This window comes from Arvicanthis niloticus, chromosome 18 (genome assembly GCF_011762505.2).
Source record: "Arvicanthis niloticus isolate mArvNil1 chromosome 18, mArvNil1.pat.X, whole genome shotgun sequence".
Lineage (NCBI taxonomy): Eukaryota > Metazoa > Chordata > Mammalia > Rodentia > Muridae > Arvicanthis > Arvicanthis niloticus.
In genome coordinates, this window is record NC_047675.1 from 1,363,317 (window position 1) to 1,379,623 (window position 16,307).

The 16,307-nt window shown below is 42.8% G+C and overlaps 1 protein-coding gene across 6 annotated transcripts in view; it reads right to left on the minus strand.

Moving 5' to 3' along the window:
* Nucleotides 1–16,307, minus strand: part of Large1 (LARGE xylosyl- and glucuronyltransferase 1) — a 425,417-nt gene that overhangs the window by 70,176 nt on the left and 338,934 nt on the right. The gene's annotated exons all lie outside the window — the stretch shown is intronic.

Here is a 16,307-nt window from a genome sequence, read left to right on the forward strand (position 1 = left end):
GCTGCTCGGGGACAGCCTGCTGTACTGAGATAAGACCTAACTACCTGCAGTGATGAGTTTTCCCTCCCAAATGTCAGGCAGTGAGCCTTCACCATATAGGGTGCACAGTTTGGAGATGAAGAATCTTGGGCTAATCATCAGGCTCTGTCAGATACTGACCTATTTAAACCTAAATCACATCTCTGAAACATTCTCATTACAGAAGAAAGAATATTAAGGTAGGTGGGAAATGCCTAGTACTTTCTGGAGATAGGTGGGGGTGACAGTTGCACTACTGGGCTAAAATAGTAGATTTTTATTGTTTATATTTTATCAGAGTAATAATAACAAGAGATCCTGATGTGAACTTTATATGCAGTATATTTCTCACAAATACTAGTTGCTCTTCAGTGTTTTCCCTGAAAATATGACACCATTAGTACAGCTAATACATGGCCCTTGCATAATACACACTGTTTTTTTTTTTTTTTTTTTTTTTTTTTTTTTTTTTTTTTCAGGAACATTGACAAGGACCAGCCTTGGCATGGAGAGGAATTTTGAAATAAAGAGTGTCTGAGAATGCCAAAAAGAATGACTTAAAGCCAAATTGTGGATCTAAGCTGATGACCTGTGTTCTGTTTGTTATTCTAAGACATCTCTCTGTTCATTTCCTGCTTGCTTGCATGCATGCATTTGTGTGTGTGTGTGTGTGTGTGTGTGTGTGTGTGTGTGTGTTTTCCAAGGAGTTATCTCTTTTTGTCCTAAAATATCTCATCTCCTGCAGAACACAGGCCCAGTTTTTATTTTCCGTATAAATCCAGTCATTTACTCCAGGTTTCCTTTTGATTATATTATGAATCAATATCTCCTGATCCCTTTGATTCTTAAGAGACAGCAAGCATCATTTATTTCTTAACATTGCAAAATAATTCAGAAATCTATCAGCTATCAGCATTTGTTAAGCACAGACAATAATCTAGTTTGGTGGGATCCTGTCCTGAAATCACCCTTTTTTACCACACCTGGTCCTAACCTTGCTGTGTCCCAGGCTGACCTTGAACTCAAGAATCTGCTTGTCTTTGTATCTTTCTGACAAGCTGACTTATAGTATAGTTGCCTTTATTCCTTTAGATTTATGGAGTTCCTCATAATTCATAGTGTATCCTTATATTTTCCATAGTTGAGAAATTATGTCATTTACATATAATTATGTTGAACTCATGTATTTAGAGCTCTTTCCCATAGCCTTAAGGGCTGTCCTGAAGGTCCCAATGTTTACCATTTTGTTGAGACACAGCTGTACCCTCAGCTTCTGGACCCCTGCTGTTTCTAATTATCATGGAGCATTAATGTTAACAGGAAGGACATACCTTGAAGGAATGTGAAAATATGTAGATTATTACACAGAGAAAAGCCTTTTGCCCAGAGCAGCCATCTATACTTGTGGAAACTCACACTGGGGGTCCTGTCTCAGAGGCAAGAACCATGTCACTCTGTCCTTACCATGGGCACACCATGCTTGGCAAAAAATAAAACAGCTTTTCTACAACTTTACTCTGATTACTTATTTTAGTTTTAGTTACTTAAAATTTTTATGAGCACCTGCCTATTACCATGCGGCCCAAGTGAGGAGCTAGCCTGAGGTGAGCCCTAATCCGGTGCCTGAGGCCTGAGCAGGCAGACTGCCCTCAGATAACCCCAGTCCAGTGTCACATGGCTCCCAGTGGGAAGAGGGCCTAAGACAGGCCAGAGACAACCACCAGTCTGGTGTCATGGGGCCTGAGTGAAGAACAAGCTTGAGCCAACCACCAATCCAGCAAAGCACAGGTCTAGGCAGACAGACGTGCCTGAGATGATCCCTGCTTGAAGCCATTCTACCTAGGTGGGGCATAATACTCCTGAGACAACTCCAGATATCCATAGGCCACGATGATCAAGTAAGTGATGGAGAGATGGAAGAAAAAGAAAAGCAGAAGGATGTGTGTACAATGAAGATAAATAGAACTGGGGACTGGAGAGTAGTGAAGAACAGACTGATGTGAGTAAGCTGGTGAAGTCACCTAAGGCCATGGTGGGTGGGGTCTTGGCCTGTACTGCCACAGAGGGCCATGTCTGAGTCCATGGCCCTACAGCAGTGTGGGTATGTTACCATCAAAGGACAGGCAGATGTCCCTGGCTTGGGCTGCTGCCAGGGGCCATGTTGATGTCTAAAGGCTATGCAAAACTGGTCCCACCCCTCATCTGGGCATTTGTGAGATTGCTGTCCTTGTCCCTCAAGAGCTGTGATACTCAGGAGAGTGGGTCCCTCATCTCTCCCAGGAAGCACAGTAGAGCTGGCCCTGATTGTGGGAGTTGCAGGTAAGCTGGCCCTGAAGGTACAACTATAGGAGGACTGGCCCTGCCACTTGTCTGATCTGTGGTGGCATGGACAAGGGAAAGATGATCTCCCTCCCTTTATCCCTAGCCACCTGTGGTGAACTGAAGAGCCCTGCACTTCACCTAGGCAGCACAGTAGATCTGGTCCTGCTAGTGAAGGCACAGGTGAGCATGCTTTGAGGGCATTAGAGTTAGAGCGCTGGCTCTCTCCTCTGCAGCTGCAACACTGGATGTGCTGCTCACCAGGGCAGTGCTGGAAAACTCACCGTGGTGTGGGTGTGGGAAAGCTGGCAGGCTGGACAGCTCAGATACCTTCCAGGACCAGATTCAGGGCTTTGAATTATCTACCTCACTGATAACTCCTAAAGCCTGTGAAGGGTCTGGTCCTACAAATCCAAAGCTGCAGGACCTCCATGACACAGGGCATGAACAGGACATCCAAGAGGAGTCTCAGTAAGGTTCCAGTATTGAAAGTGTAGCAGAAGCCAGAGGCCTCATACCATCAAAATGAACATTTGCAAGCAAACAAGTGTGGCCAAAAGGGTATACCATAGGACACACTATTGAGACACTACAACTACCACAGTGATTTTTTTTTTTCCTTTTGAGGAGGTAGATTGCAGTGGAGGGCAGGTATGAGATAAAAAGATGAGTGGGGTTGGGGTGCATAATGTAAAATTCACAAAGAACCATTACAAGTTTTTTTTTAATTATGTGTTTCAATGTTTGCCTCCATGAATGTGCATGTGCATTTTGTACCCACAGAGAACATAAGGGGGTGCCTGATCCCCTCGAGTTTGAATTAAAGAAGGTTGTGAGCTGCTGTCTGGGTGCTGGGAATGAAAATGAAGTCCAATTCAAGAGCAGCAAGAGCTCTTGACCTCTGAGTCATCATTTCAGCCCTTTCTGATTACATCTTCATCTATTATTTGATAGTTACTTGTCAGTCACACAGCCTGGCCTTAGTGTCCCTGACTTCAGTACAACCTTTACTGGCTCAGCAACAGTCAGTCAACAGGAGGGCAGTGCTCATGTTGAGCCTTTAGCATAAATGTCAAAACCTTTGTGTTTATAAGAAACTATTAACAAGAGTGTGTTGCTTCCTTCACATCAGCTTTTCACAGTGAGTTTTGTAGAGATACACTTGAACATATGGGCAGGGTGTAGAACAGTTTTATATTGAATACACTCTGGTATTTGGAAAAAGTTAAAACTATTAAATATAGGAGTAAGGCCAGAAAATTCAAAATCAAATATAAAGAAAACATAATTTGGCTTAGCTGGGTGAATTGCAGGCAGCTATTTACAAACAACTCAATCTAAGTGGGCAGAAAAAGCCAAATTCAGAATGAGAGGCCACAAGTAAAGGTAGTGAAGGGAACTGCTATACATCTGGGTTCCCAAAGCAATCCCATTCCTGATGATTAACCCAGCAGAAGGGCCACTCTCCAGACAGATAAAAATATAAGTTGATCCTTAGATATATCTCTAAGATTCCCAGAAGGAAACTGACTTCCTCCCAGTCAGACATACATATTGACTATAATACATTTTACTTATTCTGGTGGTATACATTTTGAGAGAAAGTATATTCACCAATGACAGGAGATTCTGGGCAGAGAGAATTTGAGATAATGGGAAGAGCAGAGTGATACAGAGATGTGTATTTATAAGTTTCAAGATGAATTATACTGATTGCTCACCTCCTTTACACATACTGGCTTTTTGGAAATATTATTTTCCTCTGTGCTCTATGATCTTTTCAAGACAGATATCATCCGTATTTTGCTAAGGGGCTAACCCAAACTTATGTCTCAGAGTTGAAAAGTAGACAGAGAAGATTCAGGTTGCCTCCCACAGCCAATGCTGCTTTGCTCTTCCACACAAACATGAGCCTCACCAATGCTATTTGAAACCATGGAACTTGTGCTTTTTTAAAAATTCAGTTTCTACATAGGTAAAAATGGTTAAAATACTACTCACCTCACGGACATCAGAAAGCTAATGTGCCCTCTGGTGTCAGCCTGATAATGTTACCAGATAGCTTTAAGAAAAGATTGCACCCTGCAACCTCCTCTCCTGGTGAATGCATGTAAGTGCCACCATACTATAGAAATTGTTCCCTAAACAAATTTTAATGATACATATGTATGAAAATGCCATAACAAAACCCATCGTTTGCATGCTATAACTATTCAGTAGAAAAGTCTCATTTACTTTGGGAGGAGAAGAAAATAAAAAGGTACAAAACAGGAAAACACAGTGATATAAAACTGGTGACAAAGAAACAGCCTCCAGTTCAGAGCACATGAGAGATTTCATCAACTGTTATTTAAAAAACTAATTTATACAAGGTAGAATCAATGATCCCAAATAAAAAGAGAGGCTGTGAAAACTCTGGATGGTGAGAAAAGACCATAAGGAATATTCTCAAAAGTCTAGAGAGGTCTATGTGGCTCTATGAACTATGGAGTCTAAGTTTAGCATCAACAGCTTTAAACAGCATTATGTGTTGGTAGATTGGGTAGCCAACTTGGTTCAGCAGTGGCAGTAGACTCTTTGGAGAGGAAGTTGAGTCAAGAACATAGGACTAAATGTTTCTACATTTTTCTACAGGATTGTTCTTCCAGTTTCACAGACTTTATGTGATGTAACTTAATTTTATAATGATGACATTTCAAATCAAGAAACAATACAACAAATAGTGTAAAAAATAAGCTCATTCTGCCAAGAAACACACTAATTGATCATAACAGGCTTCCAATCACAAATGGTGTATAATGGTTTGATAACTATGATCTGAAAACTATACATTTCCTTATTAAGTTGTCTAATTATCACTTGCTGAATGTCCATGTTCCTACTGGAATTAATACAAATTAATGCACATGAAATTTCAATTGCATACTTGATTTTGACATATATGCTGTGCCCCAAGTCAAACATTGACAACACTCAGACTTTAGCAGCCTGGCAGAAGGTGGTCTCAAAAAGCGTGACTGTAGCCTTTGTCTGGCATTTGCTGCTGCATTATCTGCCCATCCCACACTTGTGGCTGGGGTCCAGTAGTGAAGAGCCTGGTCATTGCCTTAGGGTGTTCTGCACAAAGGCTTGTGGCCTTAAATGTGACCTTTCAGGGTAGTTGGCTGGAATGTGTGATACCACTAGCGTTTTACTCACAGCTGTCATGCCAGGAGCATTAGAGACCAACATGAGATAAATAAATGAATAAATAAACTAAAACTCAATGTCTTCTCTTGTGACCATTTCCTTTAGTGGTATACTGTTTGGTGAGAAGGAAGGACTGCTGTCTTCTGCACCTACTGAACATGTAGTGAAGCTTACACTCAAAATGGCAAAGAGAACAATGTGGTGTCTATTGAAGAGGAGAAGAAGAAAAATTTGGAAAACAGTACTTTGATATGGGTTAAATACTGATTTTTGCTGTACTATAAAAGATAGATGAACATAGTGGAGCATATGTCCTTGTTATATGTTGGAGCATCTTCTGGGTATATGCCCAGGAGTGGTATAGCTGGGTCCTCAGGTAATGCTATATCCAATTTTCTGAGGAACTGCCAGACTGACTTCCACAGTGGTTGTACCAGCTTGCAATCCCACCAACAATGGAGGATTGTTCCTCTTTCTCCACATCCTCCCCAGCATCTACTATCATCTGAGTTTTTGATCTTAGCCATTCTGACTGGTGTGAGGTGGTATCGAAAGGTTGTTTTGATTTGCATTTCTTAAGGTGCTTCTCGGCCATTCAAGGTTCCTCAGTTGAGGAATCTTTGTTTAGCTCTGTACCCAATTTTTAATAGGGTTATTTGATTGTCTGCAGTATAATTTCTTGAGTTCTTTGCATATATTGGATATTAGCCCTCTATCAGATTTAGGATTGGTAATGATCTTTTCCCAATCTGCTGGTTGTTGTTATGTCCTATTGACAGTGTCCTTTGCCTTACAGAAGGTTTGCAGTTTGATGAGGTCCCATTTGTCAATTCTTGATCTTAGAGCATAAGCCATTGGTGTTCTGTTCAGGAACTTTTACCCTGTGCCTAGGTATTCCAGGGTCTTCCTCACCTTCTCTTCTATTATTTTCTATATATCTGGTTTTATGTGAAGGTCATTTATCCACTTAGACTTGAGCTTTGTACAAGGGGATAAGAATGGATTGATTTACATTCTTCTACATGCTGACCTCCAGTTGAACCAGTACCATTTGTTGAAAATGCTGTCGTTTTTCAACTGGATGGTTTTAGCTCCTTTGTCAAAGATCAAGTGACCATATGTGTGTGGGTTCATTTCTGGATCTTCAATTCTATTCCACTGATCTTCCTGCCTGTCTCTGTACCCATACCATGCAGTTTTTGTCACTATTGCTCTGTAGTACAGTTTGAGGTCAGGGATGGTGATTTACCCAGAAGTTCTTTTATTGTAGAGAATAGTTCTCACTATCCTGGGTTTTTTGTTATTCCAAATGAATTTGCAAATTGCTCTTTCTATCTCTATGAAGAATTGATTTAGAATTTTGATGGGGATTGCATTGAATTTGTAGATTGCTTTTGGCAAGATGGCCACTTTTACTAAATTAATCCTGCCAATCCATGAGCATAGGAGATCTTTCTATCTTCTGAGATCTTCTTTGATTTCTTTCTTCAGAGACTTGAAGTTCTTGTCATACAGATCTTTCACTTGCTTGGTTAGATTCACTCCAAGATATTTTATATTATTTGTGACTATTGTGAAGGGTATCAATTTCATAATTTCTTTCTCAACCTGCTTATCCTTTGAGTAGAGGAAGGCAACTGATTTGTTTGAGTTGATTTTATATTCAGCCATATGCTCCCCTATGTTCATAGCAGCCATATTTAAAATAGCCAGAAGCTGGAAAGAACCCAGATGTCTTTCAACAGAGGAATGGATACAAAAAATGTGGTACATTTACACAATGGAGTATTACTCGGCTATTCAAAAGAATGAATTTGAGAAATTCTTAGGTAAATTGATGGAACTAGAGAATATCCTGAGTGATGTAACCCAATCACAAAAGAACACACATGGTATTTACTCACTGATAAGTGGATACTAGCCCAAAAGCTTGAAATAGCCAAGATTCAACTCATAGACGACATGAAGCTCATGAAGAAAGAAGACCAAGTTTGGATGCCTTGGTCTTACTTAGAAGGAGTAACAAAATACTCAAGGGAGCAAATATGGAGACAAAGTGTGGAACAGAAACTGAAGGAGGGGCCATCTGGAGACCATTCCACCTGGGTATCCATCCCATGTGCAGTCACCAAAGGTAGATGCTCATGTGGATATCAGGAAGTGCATGCTGACAAGAACCTGATATAGCTGTCTCCTTAGAGTCTCTGCCAGAGCCTGACATATTCAGAGGTAGATGCTCACAGCTAACCACTGATCTGATCAAGGGTTTCCCAAAGGAGAAATTAGAGAGAAGACTGAAGGAGATGAAAGGGTTTTTTGGCCCCATAAGAAGAGCAACAATACCAACCAACTAGAGCTCCACTTGGTCTAAACCACCAATCTGGGAGCACATAGGGAGGGACCGATGACTCCATCTGTAGATGTAGGGGAGGTTGGCTTTGTCAGGCATAGGTGGGAGAGGAGATCCCTGGTCCCATGAAGGCTGAACCCTGAGTTGGGGGGAATTTGAGAGTCGGGAGGTAGGAGTGTGAGGGTAGGTGGGGGCACATCCTCATAGAAGCAGGAGGAGGGGGGATGGGACAGGAGGTTTCTGGGTGGTGGGGGAATGGGGTAAGGGGATAAAATCTGAAATATAAATATAATATCCAATAAAGAGACACCTGTACTCACTCTGTCTCTCTCACTCTCTCTATATATACATATATATATATATACATATATGTGTGTGTGTGTGTGTGTGTGTGTGTGTGTGTGTCGGGCCGTCGAAGGGTATCCTGGTTCTTGGGTTGTGGGTTCTGCCACGCTCCCAGAACCCAGGCTCCTGATATGAGGTCTAATCTCCATTCAACCTGCACCCTTCAGTCACCTAGGACACAGGTAGAAGGTGTGAACAGGCCTCAGGCCCTAGAGAGATTTATATACTAATGAGGTACCTGAAGGCCAGAGGGTGGAGCCAATTAAGCATTCTTCCCCAGCCCCTCCCCCCTCTTCCCCTCCATATTTAACTCAGGACTGTCCTGGGTTTTGGGGGGGGGGGGTGCATCCAGATCCATCTACCAACCATCATGCCAATAAACCGGTTTTGGAAGCCCAAGGACTTTCTCGGACTTCCAGCTGGAGGAATGCAGAGTGTTCCCAGCCAACTACCACAGCCTGGCATGAGGCACCCTGCGTTCCTCAGCCATTTTTACCAACAGCTGGAGCAACCAACGTGGACCACGAACACCCACGTGTCTATAAAAACTGTCCTGGATGACTCTGCTAAACAGGTATACTTCCCGTAAGGCTTGGCCCAGGAGCTCTCCCTTCTCAGCACGTGCTGCATGCTCCCCGCCTCCATCCTGCTGGCATCCAAAGACCCCAAGATGGTGGCCAATTTCGGCACATGGACCTGTCACCATGTGCCCCCACAGTCTCTGTCCTGCTGTGCGCCCACTCCCGTGATGGCTGGGGCCCAGAACAGAGATTCTCACCGAGATCCCTGCGTCCGCCCCTGCTAAAATCAGGCTGAGTTCGTTCTCTGCCCAAGTATATGCCCTGACTCCGCTTGGTGCAGTGTGAGCGGGTCTGTTTCAGCTCGACCAATGTGGGACTCAATCACCCATGCAACCCAGCAAGTACAGTAACTTTTCTTCCTCGGGGTGCTGCCAGAGCCTCTTTCTTCTCTTCTCACCCTCATTTCTCTCGGCTGTGGGCTAGCCAGTCGAACTCCCACATGCCCCTTCGTCTCAGTCCTTCCGCAGCCTCTGGGCAGTCTGAGAGCCCCTAGACTTGAGACCAGTCAGTCCCTAGCCACCTCCGGGGGCTCAGGGATCCCCAATCCAAGAGCTCTGCACCCCCGCGGAACCAGACTGAGACTTCCCCACACCAGGCAGGGCCCCGCCACTTGCCTGGTGCCCTGAGCGGAGTAAACTCAGTCAAGACTCTCATGCTCCAGTCTCTTCAGGGTTGTGCGAATCACAACAGCCCAACAAGATTCAAGAAGCCATGCCCATGCCCAACCCAGCTAGATGTTCAGGGAACCAATTCAGTAAAAGATCCCACGCTTCTGCCATGCTGAGCCACGGTTCCAGTTTACTGAGCTGTGACAGACACACGGACCCACAAGACAACACAGACTAACCTCCACGCACAAGCCTACATTGATCCTTACAGGTGGTAGAGGACACAGGCAGAGCCAGCTCCAAGAGTGCCCCCCACCCCCCGCTGGTGCCCACAAAAACCCTCTCCACAAAACTCCAGAACAGTGAGTAATCCCCAGCCTAGTTCACAAGACTAGGCAGGCTTCTTTCTGTCTCCCCACCTCTCTTTCTCTCTCCACGTGTTCCTTGTTAGCTTCTTCTAATTCTTAGACTCCACTAGCTCCTGCCTAGTTCAAAAAGACTAGGTCCCTCTCTTTCTCTCTCCATGTGTTCCTGGTCACCTTCTGTAGCCGCCCGCGGCCACAAGTCAACTGGATTCACCTGAAAAGGGGGCTGGGAATGAAAGGGGGTGGAGGGCGAGAAGAGATGAAGCCAAGACAAAATTCTCTGATCAAGGCTCAAAGCTTTAATGTTCAGCTCTCAATTTAAAGGGGAAGACCCAACCTACAAACCCTCCTGGTTTCAGATGGGTGGGATAATCCATAGTCCCTTCCAGGTCACGGCCAGAGATGTCTCAAGGCAAGCCCAGGGGCAGTTCTGCTTCTGTGTTCTGGGCAGCCAAGGTGGGTAACTCCACCTAGATCCTATCACTTGGTCTGTTGTGGTAAACAAGGTCTCTCAGGCCTGCTCATGGGTGGGAGGAAGAGAGTACAGTTCCCCCTTTTTTAGTTTATAAAAATGAGCAGTGCCAGCAGCTGGATGGGGTACACGATTCCATCCCATCTGGGGTACAGAGTGGCCGGGCTCGCTGAGAGAGATCTTGTGTGAAGGCAACCTATTTGCTTGAGACACAAGGGTCAAAAGTTAACAGCAACATGATTATCTAAGTCATGTAGGAAATAAGGTTGAAAGTGGAAATGTTTTAGTATCTAATCCAACTGCTGGTTGACAGGGATCAGATACAAGGTCTATGACTACTCAGGCTGAAATAGTCCCTCAGGACCCCACTACTGATTCAGGATCTGCCATACCATTTTGATTCAAATACATCTGACCTATTGTGGTTTGATGCAGCCATGAAGAGATGGCTCAGGGGTTCATGTATAGCTCTTTAAAGTATAATGATGGATGACAGGGAACAGCATTCAAAGGGAGACTGGTCTTCCACTCTTTCTTTGTTAAGTCACTGGCATTTTAAGCTAGGTTCTTTGAGCCACAATAAGCACAGGAGAATGGGCTGGGAACAGCAACAGGGATGGAACTGCATTCTACTGGTTTCCTTCTATATATCCTGTAGGCTTTCCCCACTTACACATTAGAATCACTTGTAACTACATATTTTTCTTGACAGTCTTAACAGTCTGTGGCCAGGCTTTCTACTGAAGTGTCCCCAGAGCCCTTGCAATGTGATGGATACTCTGTACTCTCATTTATCACTTTATCTCTGCAGAATATGTGTCCACAAAAGTCAAGTGGCTATGAGGCCCAAGAACCCAGTGATATCAAAAAAGGGTATTAGATACTTTTATCACTGTGATAAAAGACCATTGGCCAAGGCAACTTATAGAAGGAAAACTTTTGGGTTAGGTTCCAGAGTGATGTCATGGTAGGGAAACACAGCAGCAGGCTTGGCACGGTGGCAGAAACTGTACGCTACAAGGTCACATTTTTAACCACAAGCACAAAGCAGAGGAAAAGCACTAGGGATGGCTTAATTTTTTTTTTTTTTTGAAAAAAAAAATCAAATCTACTCCCTTAGTGACATACTTCCTCCAGCATTGCCACACCTCCTAAGCCAGCTCAAATTTCACCACTATCAGGGGTCCAAGTATTCAAATATCTGAGTCTATGGGGGGTTGTTTTTTATTCAAACCACCACAAGGGTAATAAAGAAATGTGTCGGATGGAAAGAATGGTGCTGTCTTTATAATGAGTTCTGTAATAAAGAGTGTCCAGTTGTGTTTAGTAAACAAGAATCACCTGCTATGTATCAGAAACTGCTAAGGGGTTTACAAATTATAGGTGATGATTTCAGACTCCCCAGGTGATCCTCATATGTAGCTATATGGCAAGTACTATTCTATCTGGGAGATGGTGAAATGTTTTTAAGGCCATTAGTTCATAGCTAGCTAACCTAGTTTACTGGGGAATGGAGCTGGACAAATTCCCAGTGCTATATAATTGCTCTACCAACCATTACTATGCACTGACAGGCTTAGAGCTTATAAGGAAGGCTTAAGCCCTGGGCTCGGTCATTTACTGGCTCTGCTAACTCATGAAACCAATTAACCTCATTGAGTCTCCATGAACTTCTCTATAAAATGGGGATTAAATGAGCTAATGTACATGAAAGGATGCAGCAAGTCTAATGATTGGTGCTGTGAACTTGAAAGATCCCAAAGAAATAAAATGTCTCATGCCTTCATAAATCTCTGTGACCTGTGAAAACCACACATGGAATGAATGCTGACAATTTTCTCCAGGGAAGAAAGCTCTGGATCTTATCCTTTCTTCTTCACTGCATAGGTGTCTGGGTGACAGGTCACAGCTTCTGTTCTTCAGACAATAAGGTTGGCATCATAGAGATCCCCTGACTTTGCATGGGTCAGTAGGGTAAGACAGCAATATTTTCAGGAAAGATCATCCCTCTTGTTACTGTTATTCCAGGTCAAGTGAAATGCTGAGCCACACATGGTTACTTATGGCCAGCATTGGCTCTGCTTAACCTGGCCTTTGGTGTATATTCCATGACTTCAGAGACATGTCATAGGCCATCTTTCTGAGCTAAAAAAGCTGAGGCTGGCTCCCTATTAATAGTTTTTCTGCAAAAGTACTGATTCTTCTATAATATAGAGACAATGTACCTGATATAGACAGCAAACAAGAATGTGTCAAATTTAAGGTGTGAGCGATTACCCACAACATACCCATTGAATTGTGAAGTATTATAAAATTAAAATATTCACAACACTTGATACAGCATCGCCTCTCTTATGTTGGCACACACAAAACAAACATTATCAATAAAGAAATTTATAGGGGAGCAGCTGCACACGCAGCCTCTGTGACCCATGCTCTATCCCCAGATGAGGGCATGTAGACAATGAGAGCTGCCCTGTAACCTGCACAGGAACAGGGGTCTCAGAATCTCTTGTTCAGGAAAACGACTCTGCTATCAATACAGTAACAATGGTGAACTTCAGGAGGAAAGACTTAACTGCTAATTAAGAAGTGCCTCTCCTGTCTGGGCCTGAGCACTGAGCAGATCCCGGGGGGGGGGGGTGTGTGTGGGGGGGTGGGGGGTGGGGGGGGGCGCAGCTCTGCCCTCAATCTCACAGAACCCAGAGGAAGCGGGCCTTCCAGGAGCTGTAACCCGGGCAGAATCTTAGGTAAGGAAACAGCAACACCTGCCTAAAACAGGGAATAACTGGGACCCACTAGGACCCAGGAAGTCACTCCTGGCCTGGAGCACTGATAACTTCCTGTCTGCACCTGAGCACAAAGCAGATCTTGGGCCCCAGCTCTAAGCCTAGTTAGTAACACCCACCCCACACAGTTCTGATACAACCAAGATAATAGGAAAGACAGGCTCCAGTCAGAGACAGGGCAGGTAGCACTAAGAAGATCCAGATGGTGAAAGGCAAGCACAAGAACATAAGCCTAAGTAACCCACGGTACTTGGCATCATTAGAACCTAGTTCTTCCACAGAAGAAAGTCCTGAATTCCCCACATCACTAGGAAATCAATATTCAGATTTAAAATCACTTCTAATGATGATGATAAAGGACTTTAAGAAGGACATAAATAACACTCTCAAAGAATTTGAGAACACAGGTAAACAGGTAGCAGCCCTTCAAGAGGAAACACAAAAATCCCTTAAAGAATTACAAGAGAATGCAACCAAATGGGTGAAGGAATTGAACGAAACCATCCAGGACATAAAAATGGAAGTAGAAACAATAAAAAAAAAAAATCACAAAGGGAAACTACCCTGCAGATAGAAAACCTAGGAAAGAAATCAGGAGTCATAGATGCAAGCATCACCAACTGAATGCAAGAGATAGAAGAGAGAATCTCAGGTGCAGTAGATACCATAGAAAATATTGATACAACTTTCAAAGAAAACGCAAAATGCAAAAAGTTCTTAAACACAAAATGTCCAGAAAATCCAGGACACAATGAGGAGACCAAACCTAAAGATAATAGGTATAGATGAGAGTGAATATTCCCAACTTAAAGGGCCAATAAATATCTTCAACAAAATTATAGAAGAAAACTTCCCTAATCTAAAGAACGAGATGCCCCAAAACACACAAGAAGCCTATAGAACGCCAAATAGACTAGACCAGAAAAGAAATACCTCCCGTCATATACTAATCAAAACATCAAGTGCACAAAACAAAGAAAGAATATTAAATGCAGTAAGGGAGAAAGGCCAAGTAACATATAAAGGCAGACCTATCAGAATTACACCAGACTTCTCACCAGATACTATAAAAGCGAGAAGATCCTGGACAGATGTCATACAGACCCTAAGAGAACACAAATACCAGCCCAGGCTACTATACCCAGCAAAACTCTCAATTACCATAGATGGAGAAACCAAGATATTCCATGACAAAAAAAAAAAATTTACACAATATCTTTCCACAAACCCAGCATTACAAATGATAATAGCAGGAAAGCTTCAATACAAGGAGAGAAATTATACCCTAGAAAGAGCAAGAAAGTTATCCTCTTCCAACAAATCCAAAAGAAGATAGCCACACAAAGATAATTATACCTCTAATAACAAAAATAACAAAAAGCAACAATCACTGTTCCTTAACATCTGTTAACATCAGTGGACTCAGTCCTCCAATTAAAACACATAGGCTAATGGACTGGATACATAAACGGCCCAGCATTTTGCTGCATACAGGAAACCCACTTCAGTGACAAAGACAGACTCTACCTTAGAGTAAAAGGCTGGAAAACAATTTTTCAAGCAAATGGCCCTAAGAAACAAGCTGGAGTAGCCATTCTAAAACCTCCAACCTGAGAACACAAAGGGAGGGACTCATGGCTCCACCTGTATAGGTAGTTGAGGGTGGTTTTGCTAGGAATCAGTGGAAGTGGATGGCCCTGATGCCTAAAAATTTGGATTCCCTAGTGTTGGGGAATTTTGAGAGCAGGGAGGCAGAAATGGGAGGATGGTGGGAGCATACCCTCATAGTAATTTGAGGAGGGGGTATGGGTAAGGGATTAGGCATCAGTGGAAGTGGACAACCTTGGTGCCTACAAGTTTGGATTCTCTAGTGTTGAGGAATTCGAGAGCAGGGAGGTGGAAATGGGAGGATGGTTGGAGCACACCCTCATAAAAACTCCCACAATTATATGGATTAGACATGACAGAGGCAGGCTGCCAGAAGACTAGATTCCAGATTTCAAACAAAAAAATATCTTGATACTAAAATTTGTTTTGAGAATTGTATATTGCAGAATACACAGCCTTGGTGTGTCTACTCATCAAGTGAGCTGAGCAAAACTGCTCGAACCTCTGATGTCCTGGAAGTGCAGCTGGATGCAGTGAAGACACAGACATCAGAGGCTTATCAATGTACTCTTCTCCCTGCCCCTCTTCTAATATCTCAATGCCCATAATCAGCTTGAAGAAGTTAATGAAGAGTTGGTGACCCTGTTCCCTGGGCTTGGGGACTGAGGTGGTTAATATTGGGCTGTCTTTCTAGGGAAAAGTGGTTTTCTTGGACAGGGAGGATTAGCTAGGATTTACTGCATAGCCATGCCTATTGGTAGAAATATGTATAATTGTTATTAAGATGAAGTTATAATTTCTTAAATGGTACAAAATTTACTTTGATTTCAAATTTAAGGTTTTCATTGGTTTGAGCTTCTTACTGATATAAAAGTGAGATTAATATTGTTATTTTCATAGGCATTGTGCCTATATAACACATTTAGGAATACAAGGCTTAGACCCAGCCCTTCTTTAACTTTTTTTAACTGATTTGAGATGGTTAGCTTGTGAGTTAAGGGCCTATAGCAAATTCATGGCTCTATGTTTATTATTAGGGTGTTTTCTGTATTTTATTTAGCTGAGAGGAGTTAACAAACAATAGTCAGATTGCCTTACATGGATGGTTGGTTTTCAAAATGTCAGAAGTCCACAGAATTGACATTACAAACATTTCTGTATTAATGTCCATTTTGATTAGAGACCTGTCTGCTCCTGACAGCTTCCTGTCTTAGATTCTAAGAAGAAATTGAGCATCTTTGGAGTTATTCCAATTGTGGTGAGTCAGCCACTAGGCAAGAATTGCCTCTTTCCACCTAAAGACAAATCACTGTCCAGAAAAGGACACACTTGCAGAATAGTCAACTGATTATATCTGCCAATACAGAGTAATCAGCACTTAATAATTCTGCATCACTAGGTCTGTCAGATGATCCTGGGCCAGAAGGCTGAAGATTGGATGCTCCAATGTTTTGTAGTATAGGGACTGTCCAGGTGCTCAGCGGTCTCTACAATTTGGCTAAGTTTTAGAAGCTACACTTTGTGCTTCCCATAATTTCAGTTAACTCAGTCATTCTGGATTTCTGAGGGGGTTGAAGTCTTATAATCTCATAGCCAATCCTGGCCATTTACTTTGAGAGAAAAGGTCTGAGAGGATGGTTTTCAGCTGAAATTCATTCTAAAG